General features: G+C 35.6%; 1 protein-coding gene across 1 annotated transcript in view; it reads right to left on the reverse strand.

Annotated features, from left to right (window-relative positions):
* Window positions 1-26685, reverse strand: part of DMD (dystrophin) — a 1043102-nt gene that overhangs the window by 215160 nt on the left and 801257 nt on the right. The gene's annotated exons all lie outside the window — the stretch shown is intronic.

A 26685-nucleotide genomic window follows, 5' to 3' on the forward strand; every position in this document is an offset into this window, starting at 1 on the left:
TCTGCACAGCAGGAGTGGGTTCTTAAGCTTAAAAAAAGGGAAATGAAAAAGGCAACCAACTGTCTTTTTTAATTACAAACATGTACTAGCTTCAGCAACAATTTTAATCTTACACTTGCTTTTGGACTTTTTCTTCCCTGCAGTACTTGGCAACTTATTGGAAATGCAAGATTTATTTTAAAATTCATTAAAATGTTCAAAATAACATTTAGTGTTAATGTTAATCTGAGCAATCTTCCTGAAGACCATTTGGAATATTTATTTTCTTTTACAAAATAGACAAATCCATATAGTTTCTGACACTATAGCTGACAGGTAAAAAAATAGTAACAAGAACAATAACTTTAAGCAAGTACAGTTTTTAAAATATATGTGTATGGAAATAAATTTAAGAAAGCCTTGTACAGATGGGAGAAGAAAGCTTTCTACTTTTTAAATGTCCAGTGTGATATGTCCCTGCCTTGGATGACAGAGTTTTATCTTGTTTGTCCTTCTTAATCTGGGTTATTTATGTTCCTATTTTAATTTTTTTTCACAATATGAAGCTTTTTCACATATTATAATTATTTTAAAATAAAGCTCTGACAACTATCCTGGGCCTAATCCTGAGCATAAAATTTACTTCCTTAAGTAATGTTTAAGATCAGGTGATTGTTTTAACTGATTTGAAAAGTGTTTCTTTAATTTAGGGTTCCAGCTCGCCACCAGCAGTAATTTATACTCTGGCAACTTCAAAATTGCATGTTGGAAGCAAGTAGGAACACTGCTTTAAGATTTATTAATAAACTCTGCCACATATAGCATCATAAAATATTCTATTTGCTTTCTTCCTCTAGCTAATTCATAATTTGACTCACTTAAAAAGATGACACACATTGAAAAAGCATGATTTGATATATTTCACTTGAGTCTTCTACCTGAAAAGTGTAAAGTACTCTACCATTGTTCATGCTCCTGACCATTATCAAGACTCACACATTAGTTGTCCTCACTTTAGCAAAACTCAACACTGACAGCTGCTCACATCAGTCCGGGCTTTGCCTTCCATATTTTTTCATATCTAGTTTCATTACTTTATTGCTTTAATGGTTTGGGTTGCAAGGGGACCTTGAAGATAATCTAGTTCAACCCTGTTGCTGTAGGGTCTTAGGCAATTCTTAGACAAATTTTTAGAATTTTTTTTCCTCCCAAACTTCCTAATCCACAAAAATCCATCTTGTAGAAATCATCTGTGTGAATATCACATTCCAAATTTTTATTCCGGTGGCCACCTGTGTCATAGAGCAGCAAAATTTTCCTACACCTGGATTCAATGGACTCCAAATCATAACCTGCTGCAGTTTCAGCCTCATAAGAGAATTGAGTTTCATGAGTTTCACCCCTTGATTTCCACATATCTTTAAAAGGATACCCTTTATATGCCCACAGATAGATGTCATTCTAGAGTCCAGCCTCTCTCAGGTATTCTCAAATGGAAACTCCCTCTCTGACATTTGAGCTGTTTCAAAGCCTATAGTAGAGGAAATGTATTGTACTTGAATTTCTGTATAGAGGCTTTGCCCCGGGAGGTCCCAGTTGCCCTTGATGGGCTGCAGCTGCCATGTCCTTAACTGGGCTGCAGCTGTGACCAATGAAGATTAACTGGGATAAAAGGGGGTGGGTTAGCCAGTCAGGGAGAGCCTTGGAGGAGCCCTGAACTGAGGAAGAACAATGTGCAGAAGAAGGAGTCTGTGCTGTGAAGATCTGCAGCCATAAGAATGCACCAAGGAGGTATGGACTTTAGAAATCTGATAACAACAGCATGGGGTTCTAGAAATAGAACAACAACAAAAGCCCACACCAGGACTTTTGCTCCTCAGTCAAATATCTCTGGGGCTGGTTCAGCAGAGCTTCTCAACCACCACAGAGCTCCCAAGAACCCTTCCAATGGTAGCAGTCCCTTTATGTCCTTAAAGTGGTCGTAAAGCCAAAAACCCTCAAGTTTTCCTAATGCACTCACACACTCAACTCTCTTTAAAATAACCCAAACAACCAAAAGACAACAGAGGAGGATGAATTCATGACTGCATTCTTTTGAGTCTGAAAAAAATAAACCTATGCAGTTGACTTCAAGTTATCACCAAAGCTATCACTCTCAACAGAAATTTCTGCAAATTTTGCTATTGACTGTATTTTAGCCACCTTCCCATTTGAAATATTTTTTCTTTAAAGAAGTGTCTGATCTTTTTTATGCCCACAAGATTCAACTGAAAATTTCTAGCCTGAAGCTTCCAAAAACTTGCTGGTCTCAAGGAAATATTGTTCAAAGGGAGTCGATTTTTCTTCAATCTATTCTCCACTTCCACTGTGAAATCTGTGCCTGTAAATGTGACAATACCACTTTTCTTCTCCACAATTTGCAGGGATAAATCACTTCTGTTTAGATTAAATATGCAGGGACAGCCTGTATATACTATGCAGTGCAGTTTGCTTGTCTAAGTGCTTTCATCAAGGGCAGCACAGACAAAAATCCTGAATAACCTCTGCTCATGTGCTGTGCAGTCTCAAAGTATATGCACATCAAATCTGATGCAGCATAGAAATGTTGGATTTACTCTGCATAAGATACTGTGCCTACTCTGTTCATGTGTGAAAGGTCTCAGAATTTCTGAAAATGCTTGAGGGCTGTGAGCTAGAAATCCCCTGTTATGTATCATAGCCTTATTGCTATGGCACTTTTTGATTAGAGCCACTTCTCATAACTTCTGATAATTTATCACTCACAATTTACAGATGCATTCAAAATGCAAGCTGAAATCCAACACATGTTTTCAAAAGTACAAACAATTCACAAAATGAAATGGGCATATGCTTTGGGTGGTTAGATCCAATGGGAACTTAGATCTAGACTTTTTTTGATGGCACATTAAAATCTGCCTTCAGATAGTTTATTTATAAGGTGACTCTCTTTGGGTATTAAATCTAAGATCACATCAATGCATATTAGGGAGTAAACAAATGTCTTAATTGAATTTTTTCTCATTGTAGAAAGTTCAGAAACTGCAAATTTAGCTGTTTGTGTCATGGAGCAGTAAAATATAACACACTGTCTTTTTAAAAGTCATTCTGACTGCTTTTTATAGTTCTTGTTTCATATCAGTGCTAGCAGTGCTTTGATATCTTTGCTAAAGAATTTATACAAATTATATCTCTCAGAGATTTAAATACTTATTTCTTTTGCTTGGACTCACATTTTTGTCCAGTATTGAATAAAATGAACAAAAAGACAGAAACTTGGTGGAAAAAAGACCAGTCCAACAAACACCACCAAAAGCCCCTCAAAAAAGCAATATAATTCCATTAAGAGATTCTAGTATTTATATGGTACAAACAGAATTTACTATATAAGACTAAGATTAAATGGGCTATCATCCTCCAAACCACTATTCCTCCATGTGGAGTATCCACCTAAATCAAAACTAAAACAAATCCCAAACCAATATCCAAGTGGTTTGGTACTTTGACATTTAATCAATGGAATCTAGTTGTACAGTCATAAGGTGCACCAACATTTCAGAGCTGAATTTCCACAAATTATCCCTGCTTTAAACTAGACCCCTAAAGTGGTCCAACCTCCACTTATGTTCATTCATTCTTCAAGCATCAACTTTGGAAGGCTTTCACTTTTCTATCTGCAATTATTTTTAATAAACCCAGACAAAACTTGTAAACCTGGAATATTTGTTGAAAGCAGAGCTTCGTATAGAAATTCATAGAAATCTTAAATTGTCACATGGCTATTTCCATGTACCTAAGCTCTATAGTGTTATATTTGTCTAAACATTTTTCACATGCAAAAAATATCACAATTAAACATGATGCTTATTAAAAATAAATAAGACAGAAGTTAGCCAATGTAATTCAAAGTCAGAAACATAAATAGTTTGGTAAGATCTATTCACTGTGGTTCAACCTTTGAAGTTTTCTGTGAAGTGCTAAAATAGTCAGAATCAAAAAAGCTACAGCTTGAGATACTTCAAGTGAGCTGTGCAATATAATTGCACAGCTAATAGAAGCGTAATCATCTCAGCAGGAATTAAATAAGGCAAATACAACTGCTGAGTTGTTTTTCAATATTATTAATTTCAAAGCATATCTTGCACATGCTGGCATATTTAGGGAAGCCAGGCAACTTCAGATCACAAGAGTACACATTTTAAGAGCTTTCTTCTGATGATGCAGCATGTAATGAAAAAGCTTTGAAACAAACTTAACTCAAATGTTTAATGTACATATAAAAATACTTCTAAACCCCGTATATTTCATACTTCAACTTACTGCATTTAAAAGCTTTTCTAACAAATTGAACTACAGAAGAAATTAGTACAATTAAGTCAAGCAGCTATGCAAACTCTACAATGCTGTTTTTTTTCCTTTCCCATTATTTCAAGTTAAAAAATTAAGGATAAATTTTAAAGCATTTTTCAACACATAAAACCAGGAAAAGTGGAGGGAAAGAAAGCATTTTTATTCTGCTTTAAAAGAAAGGGTTTGTTACCAAAATAAAATCAAGGAAATAATAAATAATAATATTCTTTGTAGAGGAGTACTGTAGTGCAGCTATTGCATAAGCAATAATAAAAAGCAGAAAGGCAACAAAGAGCAGAAATGTAGCTTAGATACTAATTGTAAAAAAGACTGAGAAAACAGCTCAACCCACAACAAAAAAAAGGAATATGCTGCAATATGGAGTCACTGGCTTTACATTAAGAAATCTCTAAAAGATCAGGTTACAAGGCGCCATGTACCCACAGCCTTTTAAAATCTAACACCAGTAGTGATATGAACTCCAGAACTGAGCATCCAGCTGTCTGGAAATGGATGGCAAAAGGGATATTTCTTAAAAAGTGTCTCCAGGGTCTCTGAAGTCCCAGTTCTTGTTCATCCTGTCTAGCATTGAATCTGTGAGTGTGACACTAATGTAATGCTCAAATCTGTTTTGACATCAGTCTGCCAGCATTCCATCACTTTTACTGAATCAAGATGCCAAAATATATACAATTATCTGATTAAGAAACTTGATTAGTGGAGCCTGTTTTACTTGTCATACTTAAATGAAAGAGAAGACCAAGCAGCCTGCTTGGCAAATCAAGCAGCTTGTGTTCTGCTCACAAAATCTCCTGTAGCCCAGAGTTCTCATAGTCATTTACCACTCACACTGCCAGAAATGCCTTTCTAGAGAGGCCTCAGGCTCAACAAAGTTTTGCCAGTTTCAAGATGGGATTTTGATGAATGCCTTGGCTGCTGGCAAACTGCACACAAACACAAATCCTCTCCTAGGGACAGCCCTTCCTCAGCTCTGCTACTTCCAGGTCACCTCAGGGTAAGGGAGACAAATGACACCACTGAAGGTTGTTGGGTTTCTTCTGGAATTGAAAGTTCTGGAATTTGTGATTTCTTGTCCTGGTGAAGTTCCCAGTAATTACTAAAGGTCTTTGAAAGTAGGAAATCAATAAGCTTCAAAGTATGCCTAATTGCAGGGTAATTTAGAGAACTATTCATTCTGGTCTGATTCAGCCTAATATCAAATTGAAAATTTTCTTTGTGAATTGGAAATTCTGGGGTTTGGCCAAATCTTGAGGCCCAACCATATGAGATGTATACCCTTTCAGAGTTGGGATAGGATGTGAGCTGCTTTTTTTCTTCTCCTCTTGCTCCCATTTGCTCACCTGTGTATTCTGAGACATGAGAAAGCAGAGAAGATAACCAAACTTTTTTTTTTTTTTATTTATAGTATGAGATTCTTTATTGTCCATTAAATCTTCAGAAACTTCCAAGATCATACTTAAATGGAAGGTCTCTAAAATGCTCTTCCAAAGCTAATATCTTTGGAAATGACAAAATTCAGCTTCAAGCTGATGCCAGGAAATTACATTCTATAGCTCATTATGTGTCCTTCCTGATGAAAAGTGAAAAAATAAAAAAGATACCTTAAGATATCTTTTAGATGTTTTAGAGACATTTTTAGAGGTCTAATATGTGCTTTGACTGTAGATAAAGACAGTAAAACTGACAGTCACTGAAATGAAAGTCTGATTTCTAATCCATCTACTACTCTTTGCTTTTTTTCTGTCCACCAAAACTTCTGTAATCACAACAATTTTAAGAGGACTAAGATTTGGCTCAGCTCTACCTATCAAGGTGTCTTGGAAAACATGAGTATAATGCTACTTTTAATAGAAGTGCCCTGATTCAAAGTGGTCTACATATTTCCTTAAAATAAGGCAAGCAAACAACAGATGGCCAAGCATATGGTGCATCACTTACAGATGTAACCCAACAAAACTTTTAAAGCTGCTCAAAAAGTAGGAATGACCCAGGTAGCCTTGGGTCAACTGAGCAAACACAACTTGACAGCAGTCTTTCCTCACAGAAGAGCAGCAACTGGCCAGCCCAGACAGGTGTGAGAGGTCTTGGTCCAGGGACAAAAAGTGAAATATAAAGGGTCAGCCCTTTCTGAATGCCACCAGAGCCACAGGGGCTATCAGAGTCCTGACACTTGGCACCAGCTGTGAAAACTGCCCAGAGCACAAACACGGCCAGGATCCTTTAACTGGTGGCACAGAAAGTCTGCTCCTAGGCTGCTGCTCTGTTTTATTATTAATGAGGCACATCTGCAACTCCACAACAGCTGCAATGGTGCTTGTTATGCAGAGGAAGAGCAGGAGAGTGAAAGCAGGAGAACTGCAAACAAATAACAAAATAGACTTTCTTCCACTGTCTCATGTGACATAGCAGGAATGAACATCTTTAGGATACACCTTTTAAAATGATATTTCAAGCCTTCTTAATTTTTTTTCATTTGCTTTTATTACAATCTTAGTGTAAGCACGTGCATGAGCATGTGCATTCATGTAGTCAGTGAATGTTCCTTTAAAAGGATAAAGAACACTTTTTAATATTCAGAATTGAATTTAGCTCAGTCTGGTTTTGTACCTAAGCAGTTTCTGGTTTTGATAAGGCATTGTGTGTGCCCCTTTTACTTAGAGGTCATGAGTTGTACTCACTGAAAATATAAATGCACTACCAAATACACAAATGTTTTCCATTTTGACTCTCAATTTACCTTAATATAATTGTATCAGCTGTGGGAAACAGTCAAATTATATAGATTAGAAATGACTTTTCACCCCTCTAAAAGACAGGTGTGTTTTAACTGCAAACCTAACCACAGCTAACTTGTCCTCAGGACAAGGAAGTCAACACATGCTGCATGTCAGGTTTATGTTGAATACAAAGTCAGAAATCCAGGAATCTGAAGGTCATGGCCTTTAGCAAAAGGAACATCTAATAACTGAATGAATATCCTGCACTAGCAGACAGCTGAGGTCTGCTGGAACTCAGTGTAGAAAACAGATTTCAAAAGAAGGAAGCTGTTTTTATGGCTGAGAAACAAGAATTCTCAGTGGAGAAAAGGAGGTTCTGGTTGCTGTTTAAGATAAACATAAAAATGTTTCCCATTGTGGGATTTCCCTTTGTACTTTACAAAAAAAAAGCAAAAATTCAGCTAAAGAGAATTTAATGCTTCAAATTTTCCTGTCCTTGCTACTTCAATATTGGTGGTGTCTCTAGAAGAACACTAAAGTTGTTATTTTATAATTCTGCAACTCTTTAACTTCAGTACTTCAGTTCAGACATTGTTTATGTCTTATGGAAATTGGATATTTTGTAACAGCAAATAACTTTTTCTAGCACCAGAGGGACCACAGCAGTACCAAATGGACAAGACTTTTTCCATATCCACAGCTACAGAAGGGATGGAATAAACCCACCAAAGTAAAGCCTGTGAAAAAAATAAAAAATAAACACTTAATGGAGGAGATACCAGTTCCAGATAAGAGGAGTGTAAATATAGAATGTGGATAAAAATCAGATGTATCCTTCTTTTTTGTGTCATTTCGTGAACCACTTGAACCCCTCTATGGGACATCAAAAGAGATCAGTTTTGCTGCCCCTTTTAAACTTAAAAATGTAACTAGATCAATTAGGATGCTCAAGTTAATTATATATTCTTTGCTATGTCTTCAGATAATTTAGCCTCCTGGTAGAGTGGACATAAGAACAGCCTTGGAATAGAAGCCTTGCCAATTCAAAATAAATGAAAAGAAATACATTACTGATGGCAAAATTGAAGAGAATATATTTGAAATATATTTCTTGAGAACAAAGGTAAAGTGCACATTTCCCAAATATTACAAGAAAATTAATTTATTTACATAATATAAAGCACAAAAAACAAATTAGCTCATCATATAAAGAATATCCTCAAATATGCCAAATGTTTATGATTTAATTGCTAAATAAATTAGACTACTAAATGCAAAAAACATTTTTTCTTCCTCTTTAAATTATTACTAATTGCCAAAAGTGATTTCTCTGTGTTTCCAACAAATCAGAAACTGTATTAAATAATTAAAAATAAGATAGATAGGGTACTACTTATACTAAAAATATTACACTGCTTTTTCACTGCTATATTATCACTGCTTTTTATTCAGATACATGCTGCCTCTGAAATGCTAGGGTTCCCACTTTATGACTTTGCACAGCAATTCCTTTTAGCTAAATATTTTTCTTCAGAGACCCTGGAGCTAGCACACATGTATGACACTCCCTTAACATTATAAAGTCCAGAAAATGTGTAATTTTAAGGAAAATGTATTGAAATGGAAATATAACAGTGAAAATATATAGTGTTAGTCCCTTTCTGAAACAGCACTGTTGCTATGGCAATTCTCAAATCTAGTATTTTCATGAGAAAGCTCTCTTCATTGAAAGAGCCTGAATTTATATCCACCTTCATATTTATATGCTCAATTACACTTCAGAAACAGCATATGAAAGGTTTAGTTCTGCTTCTATAACTTTTAGTCAATTCTCTGAGTAGATGTTTCTTAATATTTGACTTCATATTGTAAGACTCTGAGTCAAAATCAAGTTCCACTTTTACTGCTCCTAGAAATCAGTTGATACTGCCTTGACAGCTTTTAGACATTCTGTCAACTCTTATGAGTTATATATATATATATAAATAGTACATATATAAATATAAATGAAGCTAATAGATTTGTCCTATTAAAATGGAAACATTACTACATTGAAGTTATTTCAATAGAAAAGTGTGCATGTTAACTCAAAATGGCAAAGAATGTGCATGTTAAAATCTTTCCTCTGGTGACCTCACAGTTTAATAACCCAGAGAAAATATCTCATCATAAAAGTGTTTTAAAAGTAGGTTAATCATTATTAATTTGTTGATAATTGACTGCAAATACATTAACCCAAGCACTTTGCACCACTCTGATGTATGTATAATAAACAGTTCAATAGGAATCTCACTGTGACACAGCATTAATTAATGTTTGCCTGTTGCAGAGTTACAGGTTTCCAATGGCCTCTGCAACACTGGAGGAAATGTCAAATCTTTCTTATTTCAATGGTACTCATTATAATTGCATTACAAAATACCATATGCTCCTACTCTGGGTGTATTCTGTATTTCCAGTGCCACCAGCAAGGGAAAAAAGCCCCAGTGCTGAATATGGTGTATGGGAACTCAACACTTCTGAATACCCAAACCACCTTGCATTTCTCTGTCCAGTGCTGAAGACAGGCAGTGTCCCTTTTAGAAAGGAAATGAAAATGCCTCAAAATTTTCCTTCCTTTGCTGCAAAAGTATAGTAAGCAAGAAATTCAAAGAAGAAGAAGTAGTCAGGCATATGAAAAAACTATGACTTGTAATATCAATTTTATAGCACCAGTTTCAAATCTGACCCTGTTAAAGCAGAGTCTTGTGAAGGGCCTAACTAAAGTTAGGAAAACCCCCATAAAAAAGTGACTGACCATAGAGGCCAAAACAATGTTCCAACAGCTCAGAGCAGGATTATAGTCTTCAGGAAACTCCTGTACATTCAGTTCAAGGGGAAAAAAATACTTCTCACTGTCAAATTTCATGTCTTTTTTTTTTTTTTTTTCTCTTAGGTCTGATAAAATTACTCTTAACAGTCACATTTCCCTAAAGATTTATAAAGCAGAAGTTTCAGAATGCAGCATGATAGGTCTAAACACATATGGCTGTAAACAGATGAAGGATTGCTAAAATACTCTTTGAAAAACCCTGCTTAGTGCTATCTCAGCTTTGGAATTCAGAAGTCAGCAAAAGAAGCATAGAGGGATATTGCTTCCAGCTACCAACTCCAAAAACTGTACTGGGAATCCAGAAAAAAAAGTAAGAAGAATTTCTTTATACTTTCTAATACAACATTCTGAATTGTTTAGTTATTTACTGTACTACAGGGCACTTAAAAACTGGCACTTATATTCTAGACCAAGGATTGGTTCTATTGATGTTTTTATGATGAAAGAATAATTGTGGCCCTGTTGAAGACAACTCAGACACTGGTAACTACAGAGACATCACACAACAATAAAACCATAGGTTCATGTTCACCTAATTCTACTTGTGTGCAGTATTTTGGTATGCAAAAGCCATTTTATTGAAATTGGGACTAAAATGTCTGTTATGCCTTTGCTATGTTAATGGCAGGTTAATGACTATATATAAATTGATGTGTTAATTCTATAGTACACATATAAAGAAATTCTAAGTTCAGAAAAGCACAACTGATATGTGCTGGCTTTCATGTCCCTTTTTTAAGATAGGTTCAACATAAAAGACATTGCCTTTCCAGGTATTACACAAAAATTAGGGGCTAGGGACAGACGGGGAGAATTTATTTAGTTATTTATTAGCACCCCTAACCACCCTCCTCCTTTCACCATCTTTTTTCTGGCCTGAGTTAACTTTTATTTATTCCATCCTCCATTCATCTGCTTCAGTCCTCCCTAATTCTCTAATTATTTATTAGAGAATAATTTATTTATTTATTTATAATTTATTTATTCCATTCGTCTGCTTCAGTCCTCCCTACTTCTCTGTAGCTTTTGGAAGAACACATAAATAATAAGATATGAAACACCACTCTTGGTCTGTTGTGACTTCTCCCTTTCATTTTAGCACATTCAGGGACTTTCAAGAAGACTCCTGCTCTGTGAGTAAGACTGTGGAGTATATGAATACTGAATTATTGAAATCTTGGAAATACACTATCACCCTGATTGAGGGTGGGAGCTATAATTCAGAACTATGCCATCTTTTATTTTTATTTAATCACAAAATCATAAAACAGAATATTAATTCACTGTATATGTGCCATAAAACGATATCTCACTATAGCATGCATATGAAAATTAATATATTTCCTGAAACCAAATCACCATATTGAAAATTATTCAACATGTTCCTATTAAATTTACTTTGAAGTTCATTTATTGCTCTGAAAAGCTTTAATTTTGAAAATATTTATTCCCATCAAAGGAAGACAACCAGCTCTAAAAATAGCCCTAAGTGATACATTTGGGGACTGAATGCAACCTGATTTAGTCTGGACAATCCAAAATCTGAATCTTTATACTCATCTGACCCTAGTATTAGAGCAAATGAGCTTTACAAGCTTTGAGAATCAATTTTCTAAAGTTAAGATAATTCTCTGTTGTCTGATTTTAATACGTGTTCTGGAAGTTAATCTTCTGATATTTTAACTGATTAGTTAAAACCATAAGACACTCACATGTTCATTGTACTTTTCAAAAAATTAATCCTGAGATAACTAGGAGAGTCTAGCAAAAAAGCCTCAGGAATCATGTTGAACAGCTCACACAGACCTCATGCAGCCACCCCATGCAAATATGATCTTCATTATAAAACATTTCCTCACTGCTTAAAACGAAGTTATGATGTTGCTACTTTGCTGGCTCTTTACCCTCTTATAATAACAATTTTCCTGCCATATTAATGACAAATACATCATAATTATCTCTCTTCACCTTCAGCTAGAACAGCACAGAACAGCCCTTAATCTAATTGCATCTCTAAATTCATGGGAAAACAGTCAATCATGGCAAAGACTTGTTTGACTTCAAAGCCAGTAATGATTCAAACAATTAAGACTCTCACTGCTTCCATAATTCACAGATTCAGGAAAGCAACACCATTGTAATATGAAACACTGAAATTCTTTCTGGATAGCAAGAGGAGTTTGTAACTTCTGATTTCCTTGGTTGTCTCAACTTTGCCAGCCCATAAACATTAAAATAGCTGCTGACATCTGGTTCAAAGCTGGGCAGCAGTTCAGTGGAAATCTCCATTTCATCTCAATAATGCCAGAAGACTGCTTTAGAGGTTGTGGAACACCAATTTGTTTTGTTTCCCCTCCACACCTGGCAGACCACATACATTCTTTAAAACTGTAGTACAATTAATCAGTATGATGGTTTGGGAATGCAATGCAAAAGGAATTTTAAAAAATCCAATTTCAGAACTGCCAAATTTATTTAGTACAAGCCACAGTTTTAACTTAAGCCCAGGGAACCCCAGTCCTGATTTTCTTCAAAAATGCTGAAGAAATACATAGAAAACAAAACAAAAGTATGGCTTCTTTACAGAGCATTAACTGCTGAGCATTTCATAACAACAGAATTTTCCAAAGTGCAGAGGAGGGAAAAGCCAACCCCACTAATGAACAAGTGTATCTGTGGTTGTTCCCAACATACCCAAACCAAATCTGGCCTGGGTGCTTTATGAACTCACAGGCTGGAGCATCAAATAGAACAACTTAAAAAAAAATTAATGAATTTTTAATTTGAAAGGACACTTTCATGTCCTTGGAATCTCATATCTACAAATATTTTTTACTTTCTTTCTCCAACACTTCTGCATCTGTTTGCTCTGCAAACATAAATATCACTGCTATTCTCTCTACTCACCCCCAGATGGGAAAGCCCATACAGCAGCTAAACAAGTATCTCGAAAATAAAGAGTAATATCAGCTACTCATATCAATTTATAACAACCATATCCCTATGTATGCATTTTTTTGCATTTGCAGGACTAATTAACTCTGACAATATCTACACCAACATCAGCAAAATACTAAACAAGATTTGTTTCTACAATTTTTTCTTTCAGTAGTGCAAGTGCTAAGGCAAAATTTAAGGAACAAAGACAAAAAAAAATAAGGAGAAAGAATATGACTTTTGCAGTTGTTTTAACTCAAAATAGATGTCAGAAGTGTAGCACAAAATAACTTAAAATAGAACAGTATTTCTCTGTGCCTGAAAAGGGAGATGAATAGGGAATTGTTTAAATTTATTCTCTCTCCATTCATTAATATTCCATGAGACAATTATGATAGACTCAAAATAATTTATTTAAATTACAAAATAATTTTAGCAAATAAATTCACTCTGTAGAACATGCTGAAACTGTTTATTAACACCATTTATTATCCCTAACAAGAGCAGCATCACTTAGTTTGTTACAGAAGCCATATAGCATTGCTTCTTTTCTGCCCAAGAAAAGATGTGGATGTGTAGCTCCTAAAGTAAGATTTCCTATGAATAACACAGTTTCAGACATTTGTTTTCAGAAAATATGATCCTGAAGACAGACAAATGTAAACAGATTTTTTGTTTGGTTGTCCAGGTGTGAGTCAGCAACAAGAGCAATCTTTTGGGAAAATACAAATTTCTCTCTTCTACGTCCTTCATTTACTAAAACACCCAAACCTAAAAGGACTGGGAATAACCCAAACCAAGTGTACACCATCACCTTCTATAAAACAGTGGGAAGCAAGTGGCATGGGAATGCTGTGATCACAAATTCTGGAGAGCATCCAAGATTTCCCAGTAGCATCTGTGGCATAGTTTATTTTCTCAGCATTGCCTGCTGCAGACCAGAAACTCCTGAAGGCCTGGAGGAAGGCACAACTAAGCCCAACACTCTGAAAAACTTGCAAACATTTTATCTTCATGACTCTAAATATCATCAACAACATTCCAGAAGAAAGGATGTTTTATCTTCTAATAGCTTTATTCTTGAGATCAGCTTGCTCAGTGTCAGCACTGTATTATAAACACTATCCTAGAAGTGAAACCTAGAACACACCTTGGAGACTGACAGCCAAATGCAAGCACTGTATTCTAGAGCTAGTTTTCTACACAGAAAAACATGTGCATGAACATGTTCATATACAGCAAGTTTATTATACATCTATCTCTAGCACACTAAATTTCTAAATAATTTCCAAAGAAGTTTCTTATTTCAATGGTCCATAGCATGGAGAATTACAACCTAACATAACAACATGCTTAATACATGTTTTCTAGGTGACATTCACAAATGCTTCATAAATAAAAATTGTTTTATGTATCTAGCAACAAAAAGAACAAAAAAAAAAGGGGCAACACTTCTACCTGTCTTGCAGAAGAAAATTAAGAAATCACAAGATTACTAAATCACCAAGAAATGCCCTGGAAAAGAACAATTTCTTGTCTCTTCTACTTCTTGGTTTTAAATCAGCATTCATAGCATTGCAGAATCATAATCAGAAATCTCAGATAAGGAGAGGAAAAATCCCAAATACAAAGGACTCATTACCATTAGAGCAATTGATAGCATTTGTGCTAATTTATAAGATAGCTGTCTGTCAATGGTTTAAAATATCTTATATCATTTTATTTCTAGTGGATAAGACAGAAAAGACATCAGTTCCTGCCTGGAAAAGAAATACCTATAAAAGTATGGTATAACATGGTTTCTGCACACCTTGAATGGCATAACACCTCTTTAAATTAATGTAAGCAGGAAACAGAAAGGCTGCAGAGGAATAAGTCTGCAGCAATTCAGGCTTGAAGCTAAATTGGATTATTTCAAAGGGATGGAACAGAGATGTGTAAGATACCTTGGAAAAAAAGACCTAAGCAGAAGGAATGATTTTAGCACCCCAGGCAACAAAGAGCTGCATAGAAAATATCCTGTACAGTCCATAAGGAGACCAAAATACAGTGCAGAGACCAAAGCAAAACAAAATATGCTCTTTCCAGGTAATGCAGAATTACAGATATTTTAGTAAGGTGGATGATAATATCACCATCCCTATCATAACTTACAGAACTATTTTTTACCTTCCCAGACACCTTACAATCACCCATGTATGTGGAATATCCTGACCTCAAACTCAGCACCTAGAGCTGGTGCATGCAGGGTATCAATGAAATTCACTTTTCACTTCATTGAGATGTGAGAGGCTTCAATTCCAGCCAACCATCTTGCCCAAGCCCCTCACAGAAATATAAATAGATGTTTAACTTTCAAAGGATCCAGACTGTGCTTTCTTTTCTGTGCTGTTTTTTGAAGTTTTGAGATCATCTATTTTATGTAATGTAGCTGCAAAAATATTGCCTCTGAGTTAGCTCTGCAATAATTCACTCTTGCTACAGCAGTGATTGAGTAAACAGAAGCTTCTACCAGAGGCATTCTTTTCTATTATTTATTGTAATATTTTTTCGTAATTTAATGAGAAAAATTTAAAAGCAATATTTTCATCCTTTCATGTTAAATTAATTTACAGTGCTATAAGCCATAATGAAAACAGAGAAATCATCAGCAAAACAGCATGCTAATAAAGACAGATTTCTACAAAGTTTCTTAACTAAACTCATAAAATAATTTTTTCTATTTCTGTCAGGTCCAGCTTGTCTCTATTTGTTCCCTAGTATTGAAGCATACAGTGAAAATTACACAACAATGAAAAAGCAGAAGCTACATAAGAACATAGAAATTGAGAAGAAGAAATATTTTAAGCAGTTCTGATTTATATTAGCATATATTCTAAATATCTGCTCCCATATTATGTGGAAATGTCAACCTCCAGCCCTGTGTGGTAAAGATCTTAGAAATAAACCCATAAAACATTTAAATAAGTAAAGTAGCCTCAAAATTAAAATTAAATTAAATTAATTAAATATACCCATAGTTTCCTCTCCCTTTCCTCCCTCTCACCCAAACAACTGGGTGAAGAGTTTCTGTCCTGAGTCAGTCACAATTAGTGGTGCCAATCTGTAAAATTCCTTTTGCTATCAACAGCACTTGAGTCTCGGAGGATGAGGTTTAGTGCAAGGAATTGGTGCCTGTGGAAATGCTGCTGCAAGTTTGCTCCAAGAACACCACAGGGAATTTCTCCTTCCCTGCCCAATCGCAGAGCTGGATTAAAACTGGTAAATGCTGGTTCCACCTGAGGCACTGAGAGCCCCACAGCACCTGGGGCTAAAACTGTGTGCTCAACACCCAACAGGAAACACAAGATAATGAAACAAAAAGCTGTCACTTACAGCTCCCCTTGCAGAAATCACATTTTTGGTGGTATTTTTCAGGCAGTGCTAACCCTCTACAGTATTCCACGTCTCACAAATCAAAGGTTATAATAAAATGACTACTTTTTTTTTTTTTTTTTTTAAGCAAATCAACAAGCTGGGATTTGAACAGTGCTGCAACTCTTACTCATGAGGCATAGAATTACAATATCACAGTTAGAAAGAAAAAGAGATGATCCGTTCAGGCTAATGCACTGTTGTGACTGTAATAGGTGTAACATAAGTGAGAACAGGTTTATTTCATAGCTTTGATCTCACAGCTTCCAGCAGCTTTCCAGGTTCTGGAAAGAAAGGATTTGCCACTTCATTTATAGATCAGGGAAATACACTTTGATATAACCAGCACAAAAAATAGCAGGACAACTGTAAGCTTTCCCCAGCAAAAGACCTTTGAAGTTCAACAATGAAATTAAGTGACTCAGTCTTCTGGGTTTTGTACTTAGTCCTCTAGAAAGTGTGTCTTGCTATTCTTTTTTGTTGAGCTATGAAGTAGATGCAACAACAACAAAAAAAGTTATTTAAAATGTGTCCAATCTAGCAGACTGAGGTAGAAATTAAAATTAGGTAGGTTAATATAGTAGACAATGTATGGTATTTCTGGGGAGAATATAATTTATATCTTTAATCTTCTTAGTTACTAGTTGATGCTCACATTTCCTCCATTGGCAAAGTTCGCTCAAAAACTGTAATATCAGATTCAGATACCAGAAATTAATATTGTGGCATTAATACAAAGAAGTCACACAGTCTCTTTTTAAGGTTAATTCATTTATTTCACAACAAATTATCAGTGTGACCTGATATAAATTCTTTTTGACTGACACATTTTTTTCAATCAAGCTGCTATGAGCTATGAAGACTTCTAACATGAAAAAATTACACAAAGTAAGAAAATAAAAATGTTCATCTTCAGAACTGATTAATATGCATGCTTCTTGGTGCCTATGGCCTTTTTTGGTTTTGCATTATCTTTTCAACTACACAGACAGTACAGAGATGAAGATAATAATTCTAATTTGAGTCCAGACATTTTCACTCTCATACCAATGACTCTGATGACTCTTAGTGCATAATACTAAATCCAACCTAAATAAAATATGATATGATGAGCAACGTATTATTTTCTCTACTATAATTGTTCATAAATACTGTGTTCTGTTTTAGATGCATAATCTCGTCACTTGAAAGCTGCTAATTTACTGAGGCAAAAATGGACAGCTAAATTTCTGTTCTCTCCTGCCATTTCTACAGCCTCTTTTACCTCTATTCTGATTTAGAAGAGTTATTCCCAGCAGAAGGATAAATGTGAAAAACTACTCTTATTTCAGGCACTTCAACCCATTTTATATGGAGAAGAAACATAAAGGGCAGAAAACACTAACACTTTCCCACCTGGTGACAACAGAGGCAAGGCAAGCCAGAGCAACATCAGGCATAAACATTTCTCAGAGAGTCAGAGAAGAAAAACTAAACTAATATCACTGTCTCAACACTTATCAGACATTTGTGTGGGCAGGAGGGTCAGCAGAAGGCACAGCTTAAAACCTGGAGTGATCTGGCAGAAGAAACTTTCTAGACATATTTCCACATATCTTCTCTCTATGACTAAATTCATGGTCATCATTTTGGTGAAAAGTGATCCCAGCAGTCTGAGTTTACATCTTTCTTGTTTCTCTTCTATTGCCTCATGGGCAATTGCATGATTTGGAAGTATACAGAGTGGTAGGATCTATGTGGAACTATAAACTCTTTAATCTATAAAAGATCACCAAATGAAATGAAAAAACCACATTTTCACACGAGAGAGAGAACACACACACATTTTACACAGAGTTTAGGCAGCTACTGTAGTCAGAGAGTTATTTAGCTACTTCTCCAAGGCTCTGTCTAAGTGAGAGGAGAGGAATGTTTCTCCAGGAAGCAAACAGCCCCAGCTTAGCTGGACTAAACTGCCCTCTGGAAGTGCTTCTCTCTTACCCTTGTCTGTGCAGAACTGGGAGGACACAGAATTGCAACCAAGCTGAGCTCAGTGGCAAAACCTCCTGCAGCAAAACACATTCAGAAACAGCTCTTGGACATTTCTCCATGGTGTGAGGAGGTACAAACCCAGATGCTCTTGGATTACTAGGGAGGTGAAGAAAATGGGATAACCACATTTGACCAGCTGCATAACATTCTAGATTTCATCAGCTCTTAGCAGGAACTTAAACAGCTCACACACCATTAACACTTAAAACTTGTTGTCAGAGGTCGACTCTACATCACCTGCAGTAAGAATTCCTGTAAGGACAGGTGGCAGATACACAATAGACTTCTTATGTGGCCACTAAATAATTTTAAGGCAGACAAAACACTGGAGAGAGGACAGTGCTGCAATGCTCTAATCTGGTTACTCAGTACATTAAACTGATACCTGGGCACAAACAGCAGAGCTTGTGTCTGCTTGCACCAGTGTTTGCATCCTGCTAACTTCATGTAAAGAAAATTCACATATTCTGAAAAAAACCCACATAGCCCACAAGGTGAACAGGTTATCTGGATAAGCCTAAACCCACATGGGAATAATATGAAGCATAATTAAATGTATGTATAAATACAATAAATATAAAAGAAGAACCTATAGAATTTATGAGCTTATATCTGATTTCCAGTGTCATAGGCTCTAAATAAAGTCTTTCAATCTCATGAGAAACAGCTCAATAGTGTTGTATTAGGGTATTTGGTAGTCATCATAACATCATATTACCTTCCCCTCACAAAAATATACATAAAATCAGACAAATGACAACACAAAAATAGCAATTATAAGCCCTAGAAAGAGTACTAAGTAGCTATATATTTTCATTACATTATTCAAACTCTGAAAATGAAATTATTTAATAACAATTTCAGAGAAGTTAAGCCCAAATATAGTTACATTAACTGAGATGAAACACAGTAAAACTATGACAAGTAACTATAACTTAAGGCTGGATTTTCTGAATTCTCAAACATGAATTTTAACCAAATGGAAAATCCTGAACACCAGTTTACAATCTCCTAACCATTTAATACAGCACTGCCACAATAAAGGACAAATGTCTCCTTCCAGAAAGTTGCTAATGCTATCTATGATAACAGGTGATGAACCTATGGAATCACTGCAAAACAGGCTGACATAATAATTCTGAACTAATAGCCAAAAAATTAGTCTTTGGATTCATAAGTGGGATAGTGGCAGTTTATGTGGTGAACATCACTAAAATGGAATCATCCACTCAAGAGAGAAAAGCTACAAAATGAAATGGAATCAATGAAAATAAATTATTCAAATGAAAAATGTGGCATGCAAGGAGAAATGAACATGTCTTCAGGCTGACAGAAGAGATTCAAATTCCTGTCAGCAGTTGAAAGAAAGAAAGTGTAAACTTCTGACAGAAAATGAAATGGGACACTTGGTACAGAAAAGTTACTTTTGCCAAACATTGTCAAAAGTAGATAGTGGGAGCTGCTACAGTAAACAATTGCTGCACAATGCATATAAAGAACAGCTAGTATTGTGAATAAATGTAAGTTCACATCCAGAAAACCTGTGACATAGCAGCTTTATACTCCAAAAAAGGGAAATTTGGAGGCACTTCTTAGAAGACAACTATTTTTCTCAGTCCTATCTAAAAACCTTTCACAAAGCCAGTATAACTTTCCTCTGGAACTTTTATTTTATTCCTTATTTGTATTCTTTGTAGGTCACTGACTTCTTACATATTCGGGAAGATATCTGCCCTAAGCCAAAATTAATACTTATCCTCAGTTATTCACTGTACAATTTATCCCTTTTACATTAACATGTTAATAATCACAATACAATCATTTTTTCTTTTTGCCTGCCTTGGGAAAATACACATTTGGTCTCACAAATGAAAAATTATGTGCTCTTTAGCCAAGTGTATTGAACAGTCTGGTAGGAGGCACAATTGCATAAGGCTCACATACCCTTTTAAACCCATCATCAGAATATATTAAAGGCTACCACTGGGTTTTTGCCTAGTTTTTACTGATTATTCACTTCTCAAATAAATGTGCTATAAGTAAATACAATACAAAGTGAATAGAAGAACTAAATGACAGATTAGACTGCACTAGTAAATACTTATGGTCATGGGAAGATGGAATGCCAGGAGCCTTTAAAGTTCTGGTAACCACTCAGTCTAATTCCTGTCACTTCAAATTGATGGGCTGCAGTGAAATAGGACATATACTTCCAAATATTATGAGAAAGTCCATCCATCTCTTCTTTGGATGTGGGAGAACCTGCTTTAGAAAAGCTTACTCAAAGAGTGATGGAGCATCCTATAGAAATGGTAAGGTTGGGAGAAAATGCAGGAATTGGAACTTGCTCAGAATAATGGCAAACCATCTTTTCCCTTCTATTACATTTCTACTTGGGATTTTTCCATGCTCTCCTCTAATAATCTTACTCAACACAACAGAACCTCTCTCTTCATGCTACAAAAGCTTTTCCCATCTAATCTGTGTTTGAAAACCTGTGTTTAAAGCTGGTAGGGTTTGAATGCTGATCTATAAATGAAAAATTAGGACTACCCCTCTGGTGTGCTCAATAAACTTGTACAGAGGAAATACATAAATCAACCAAGTGAGAATAAACTAGGTTATTTAGCACATTTGAAAGGTTGGATTTTTCTTCTACCATGATTATGAGAATATATGCAAATGAGAAATTAAAAGAAATTTATGTTATTATTTGGAGACACCTACTTTATATGTGAGATTTCTGCCTATTGAGAGATGTTTATTTTCATGAGAATAAGTTTTAAGAGTCTCATTCTAGTACCAGAGAACTAGATATCTTGATAAAACAAGCCTTTTACCTCCCAAAAGAAAATTTGTGCTGATAAGGGTTTTTTCTTTTAAGTTCAGGCACAAGGAGGGCAGAAGCAGAATGCACATTAATGCATCAACTCATAGGCAAACTGCAGCAGCAATATATTTCTGGTTTTATGATACAGACCATCCAGATGAAACACACTGAAGCAAAATACCTGACAAAAATAATGACATCTACCTATCTGGTTTATTGCTGATTTCTGACCGCTTCTCTTTGATCTCCAGCTAAGAAGAACAGTCGTATTATCATTATCCCTGCTGAGAATGAGCACCTGAATCTCGTGTGAAAGTATTCAGTATTTGACACTTGCTGTTAACAACAAAGGAACATTAATCCCCTTCCTTCTGACTACTAATTGTGATACTGAAAAATTTATGACCATGTGTTTTCAAAATAATATTTTTAAAAAATCCACTCTGAGGAAAAAATTCACTCTGAGATGTTATCTAGCCTTTCCTCAGATTAGGTTGTAATAGCCCTTGTTTTAAAACTCAAGATTTTTCAATTTCTCTTCTATTACTTAGTGGAATAGGATGGCACTGACAGTTGCTATTCTATTCCAGGTACTGCAGAACAGATTCTATTTTAGAATTGGCAACAAGTTAGTATAAAAGGCAAAAATGGAGAATTAAACTTTTTTAAAAAACACAGGTAAGGGAAGAAGATTATATGTTATTTTTAAAAAGTTTTAAACAATTATAAGCAGAAGTGACTGAAAAAATGTTTCAGAATGGAGAATAAAAAAGTGCTGCAGAAGAGAGAATGGAAGTACTTGAAAATTAATTCTTATTTTTTAGTAAATTCAAGTGAAAAGAGCAAGAATATTACAGATACATTCTCTTTTCTATTTTACAGACATTTGTTAACTAATCCATAGATCATTCACAAAATGAACTGTGTTGGACAATAATATATAAATTATATTTGAAATAAATTTGGAAGCAATGTTTTATTTCTCAAAGAACCTTTACAAATAATTGAGAAGTGTCAGGTATCTACCTCAGCCTTTTTACTACTGTAAAAAACCAGCTGCCTGGACACCTTAAAAACAAGGTGCAGCACCTTTGAAGAATTGATAGGAATAGAAGAGATAAGAGTGCCTTGTTTGCTGTTCATGTCCTTTAGATGATGTTTTTGGATAAAAAGATCCCTATGAGAAAATAAAGGTACTGCCCATACTGCATATTCTGAGGGATAACTTGAGGCACTGCATATTTTTCATATTATGAGCAGCAAAACTCCTGACTCTAATGGAAAACTACTTAGGTTATAGGCTAAGTGAGCATGAAGGTGGCAATAAAAATAAATCTGCTATGTATTTCATGCTGAAGTATTAACCTTGCTTCATTTATCATATTCTGGCATACTTTTAGTCAGGTCTATACTACCAATAATTTGTCAGTCATCATAGATTATTTCAGAAATATTTTTTAAGCTGTGTATAGAGTACAAAAACATTTTCCAGTTACTTTTTACCTAGGTGTCACATGCAGTATACTTCATCAGATTTCAGTGAAAAAAAGTCTGTGATTATATTCATCTACAGGCTTGATATTAACTGATTGCATTCATAAGGTAACAGGATAAATCCACACTAGCTCCAAAATTCTAGCTAATATCACATAAACTGCATAAAATGTCACATACAATGATTGCTAAAAAGACCAGAAAAGTACTTCATACAATCATAGAATTCTTAAGGTTGGAAAAAACCTCAAAAATAATCAAGTCTAATTGTTAATCTAACATCACCAATTTCACCACTAAACCATGTCCCTAAGTGACATGGAATCCAAGGATTGTGACTCAAATAATTCCCTGGGAAGCCAGTGCTTGTTCCAATATTTGACCACTTTTACTTTGAGAAAATTTTTCCTAATACCAAATCTAAACATGCCCAGGCACAGCTGAGGCCATTTCCTCTCAGGAGAAGAGACCAACTTCCATCTCACTACAACCTCCTATCAGCTGAAAGCCTGAGCCTCCTTTTCTCCAAGCTAAACACCCCCAGCTCCCTCAGTCACTCCTCATAAAACAGGACTGGCCCCAAAGCTGAGCCCTGGTGTCCCCAGCTGGATGTGACTCCAGTCCCCACCACTCCCTGGGCCCAGCCTCACAGCCAGTTTTTACCCAGCAAAGAGCACAGCCATCCAAGCCATGAGCAGCTGGTTTCTTGAGGAGAATGCTCAAGAACTGGAAGTTCTCTTCCACACAATCCAGGAACCTCCCAGACTGCTTCTTCTCTGCTATGTTTCTCCATTTCCAGAGGACATCTGGTAAGTCAAAGATCCCCAAGAGAAAAAGGTCTCGTGACTATGAGACTTCACCCATTTGCTTATGGAATATTTCATCTTTCTCTTCATCCTGGTGGGAGGTCTATAACAGACTCCCACCAGAATATCTGCCTTGCTGGACTTGCCCTGATTTTTGACCAAAACGACTCAGCCCTGTTGGCACCAGCATTGAGCTCTAGACAGACAAGACACTCCCTTCCACACAGGGCTGTCAGACCACCTTTCCTCCCTTCATTATCTCTTCAAGGGGATTTACAGCCATCCACTGCACACTCCAGGGGAGCAAGTCATCCATATCTCTGTGATGGCAACTGTGCCATGGTTTTCCAGCTGCCCAATGGGCTCCAGTTCCTCCTGTTGGTTGTCCCTGCTGTGTGCACTGGTGCAGGTTGATGTTGAATTATAGATCCCCCCACCTTTCTGCAGGGAGAACCCCTAATTCCTGTATGACCACTCTCAGGGGCTTCCAAGGTGTCTGACTGATCAATAACTCCTGTATATTTGCAACCACAAGGATCTCCAGCCCCTACCTCCACTGAGCTGTCAGACTAAAGGATCTTGCTACCACACCATCCCCCAAACATGCTGTTCCCAGGCTTATCTCTAGTGAACCTAGTTTTATATCTTTCTCCCTTCAAATCCTGTTTACTCTTCATTAAACACTAATAACTCCTGTGCAAAGATCTTTTTCCCCCTTCGGGACAGGTGTACCCCATCTGTCACCAGCAGGCCTGGTGTCATGTAAACCGACCCACAATTATAATTAACACAGCTGAGACTTTGTATCACTAGAAGTATGAAAGCAGGAAAGTGAAATTAATTTTCATCTCCTTCATGTGGTTACTTAACAAAGCAGGCCTCATGAGGACACATGATGTATTTCAACTAAAAAAAAAAAAAAAAAAAAGAAGCAGCACATAATTACACAGTTCCTTGGAGTAACGTGTTTGTATCCTTGAAAATTCTCCAGAAAATATTCTAACTGTGTGAATCACCTCCACTATTACATTGCTGTCAGTTCAGACAAATGATGCATGCAAATACATGCTTGTACAAACAAACATAATGCAACATTTTAATATAATTACATCATCAGGTAATTAGAATGTGCAGTTATATAAGCCTCACCTTTCTCCTTCTGCTATTGAATGAACTGCTAACTACTAAGGAAAGATTAATCTTTATTAGTGACAATTGAGTTAATGGTTTCTGAACATGAAAAGGAAACAAATGTCTAAAATGTGATATTTTCCTAGACAAGCAACTGCTGCTATATAAAAAGTTTCTGTACAGCAAGTCATTATTTTCCTAATTGTTTAAAGGAATAAGATAAAGTTGGAGAGTGTAAAGCAGGAAGCCAATTCTACTGTATAAGAGCAAGACAGAGACTGTAGATCTAAATCCATTTGTTATATTTGACCATAACTTTTATGCATTCTTATAAACCCAGGAAGTTAAAGTTTCTTTCCAAAGACTCATGAGACACTGGTATTTAATTAGAAAGCACCATTTTATTTTACCTCCTAGGATCTGAATGCAGCCTGATTGGTGAGAGGCAAAAAAAAGAAAAAAAGATTTCGTGAAAAAAAGTAAGTTGGAAAATTCTAATTCTGACTGAAAGAATTTAAGATTTTTTCTATTCTGGGGCAGGGCTTGCAATTTTACTACACATACTGGATGATAAAGCATATTGAGGATATGGACTGTATTTGAATATGTCTGTTTTGATAGATGTACAATTTACAGTGAGCTTCTTGGAATATACTGATTCTCAGTCATTGCCTGATGTGTTATGTAGGGTAAGTATATTTCTGACCCACAATACAGAGTTAAAAAAAAGGTTTATCATTATTTAGGATTTATGTGGCTGATTGTATGCATTAGTGAGCAATAACCTCTTTCCACAAAGAACATAAATACATGCTTTGGAGACTTCTGTGACTTAGTAAAGCTCCTTTTTCTCTGAATCTTTCATTTGCATAAACTGTTTGCAAACTACACATTTATGTCATGTTCTTGCTTTTCATCTTTTTACTTCAAAGTGAATTGTTAGAGAGAATTCCCACAAGCAGGGTGTGAAGCCTTAAAGAATCAATGCAGCAATACCTGAGGAACAGAATGAAAAGCCATACTCTCTTTCCTGATCATTCAGCTGGCATCATAAAATTGTTCTATTGATAAAATTGTGCTCCATTACTCATTTTTAGCAAATAGATAGACAATATTTGATCCACTATCAGGAAAATATACCTGTTTGTACAAAAAGCTTTCACAATAAAGACTTGATACAGAGCACTGGGTTATGACTACTGCAAATATTACCCATCATAATGAATGAATTTATTTTGCAGCTAAGAATTCTTGAACTACTATATAAATTTACTCTTTCTTTTTTTTTTCTTAATCACTTATGGCTAAATTTTTCACAGTATGTTTTTCATCATTAAATAAACTAAGGCATCCAGGGCCTTAAATCTCCAGTTTTGAACTTCTTGTCAAAATCAAAATAATGCACTATGAGTGAAATTTTTTTCACTGAAAAGGTCACTGAGCTTTGGAAGAGGCTGCCCAGGGCGGGGGCTGAGTCAGTATCCCTGGAGCTACTAAAGGATGTGTAGATGTGGCACTTGAGGACATGGTTTAGTGATGGCCATGGCAGTTCTGGGTTGATGGTTGACTTCATGATCTTAAAGGTCTTTCCCAACCTAAAATTTTATATGATTCTATCAATACTGGAATAAAGGGTCCTGTCTTCCAAACATCCAATCAACCTCATATGTAAGACATTTTAGACCTCAAGCAGACATATCTGTATTCCTCTCAACAACTGTAGTGAAGAAAACGCAATGGAAGTATAACAACATAGTTCAAGAGCTCCATCTCAACTAATTAATTTTCTTTCTCCTAAGGATTCTCTGGAACAATAAATACAATATTATCTTTCTTTAAGATTCTGTCCCCCAGAGGAAAATAACTGTATGAGAACTGTCCAGGCATTTACTATGAAAATTTGCATCGTTATCTCTTTTTATTACCGCAACCGAGCGTGTTGACAATAGACTCCCAAATTACCATTTCTTCATATATTTGAAAGTAATGGAGAAAAACTAATTCAGTTAAGCTACAAAGAATAAACTTGATGCAAATTATATAACTTCTATAAATATTAGATATGCTTGATAAACTCTCATGTTT

Source organism: Molothrus aeneus, chromosome 2 (assembly GCF_037042795.1).
Source record: "Molothrus aeneus isolate 106 chromosome 2, BPBGC_Maene_1.0, whole genome shotgun sequence".
Taxonomy (NCBI): Eukaryota; Metazoa; Chordata; class Aves; order Passeriformes; family Icteridae; genus Molothrus; species Molothrus aeneus.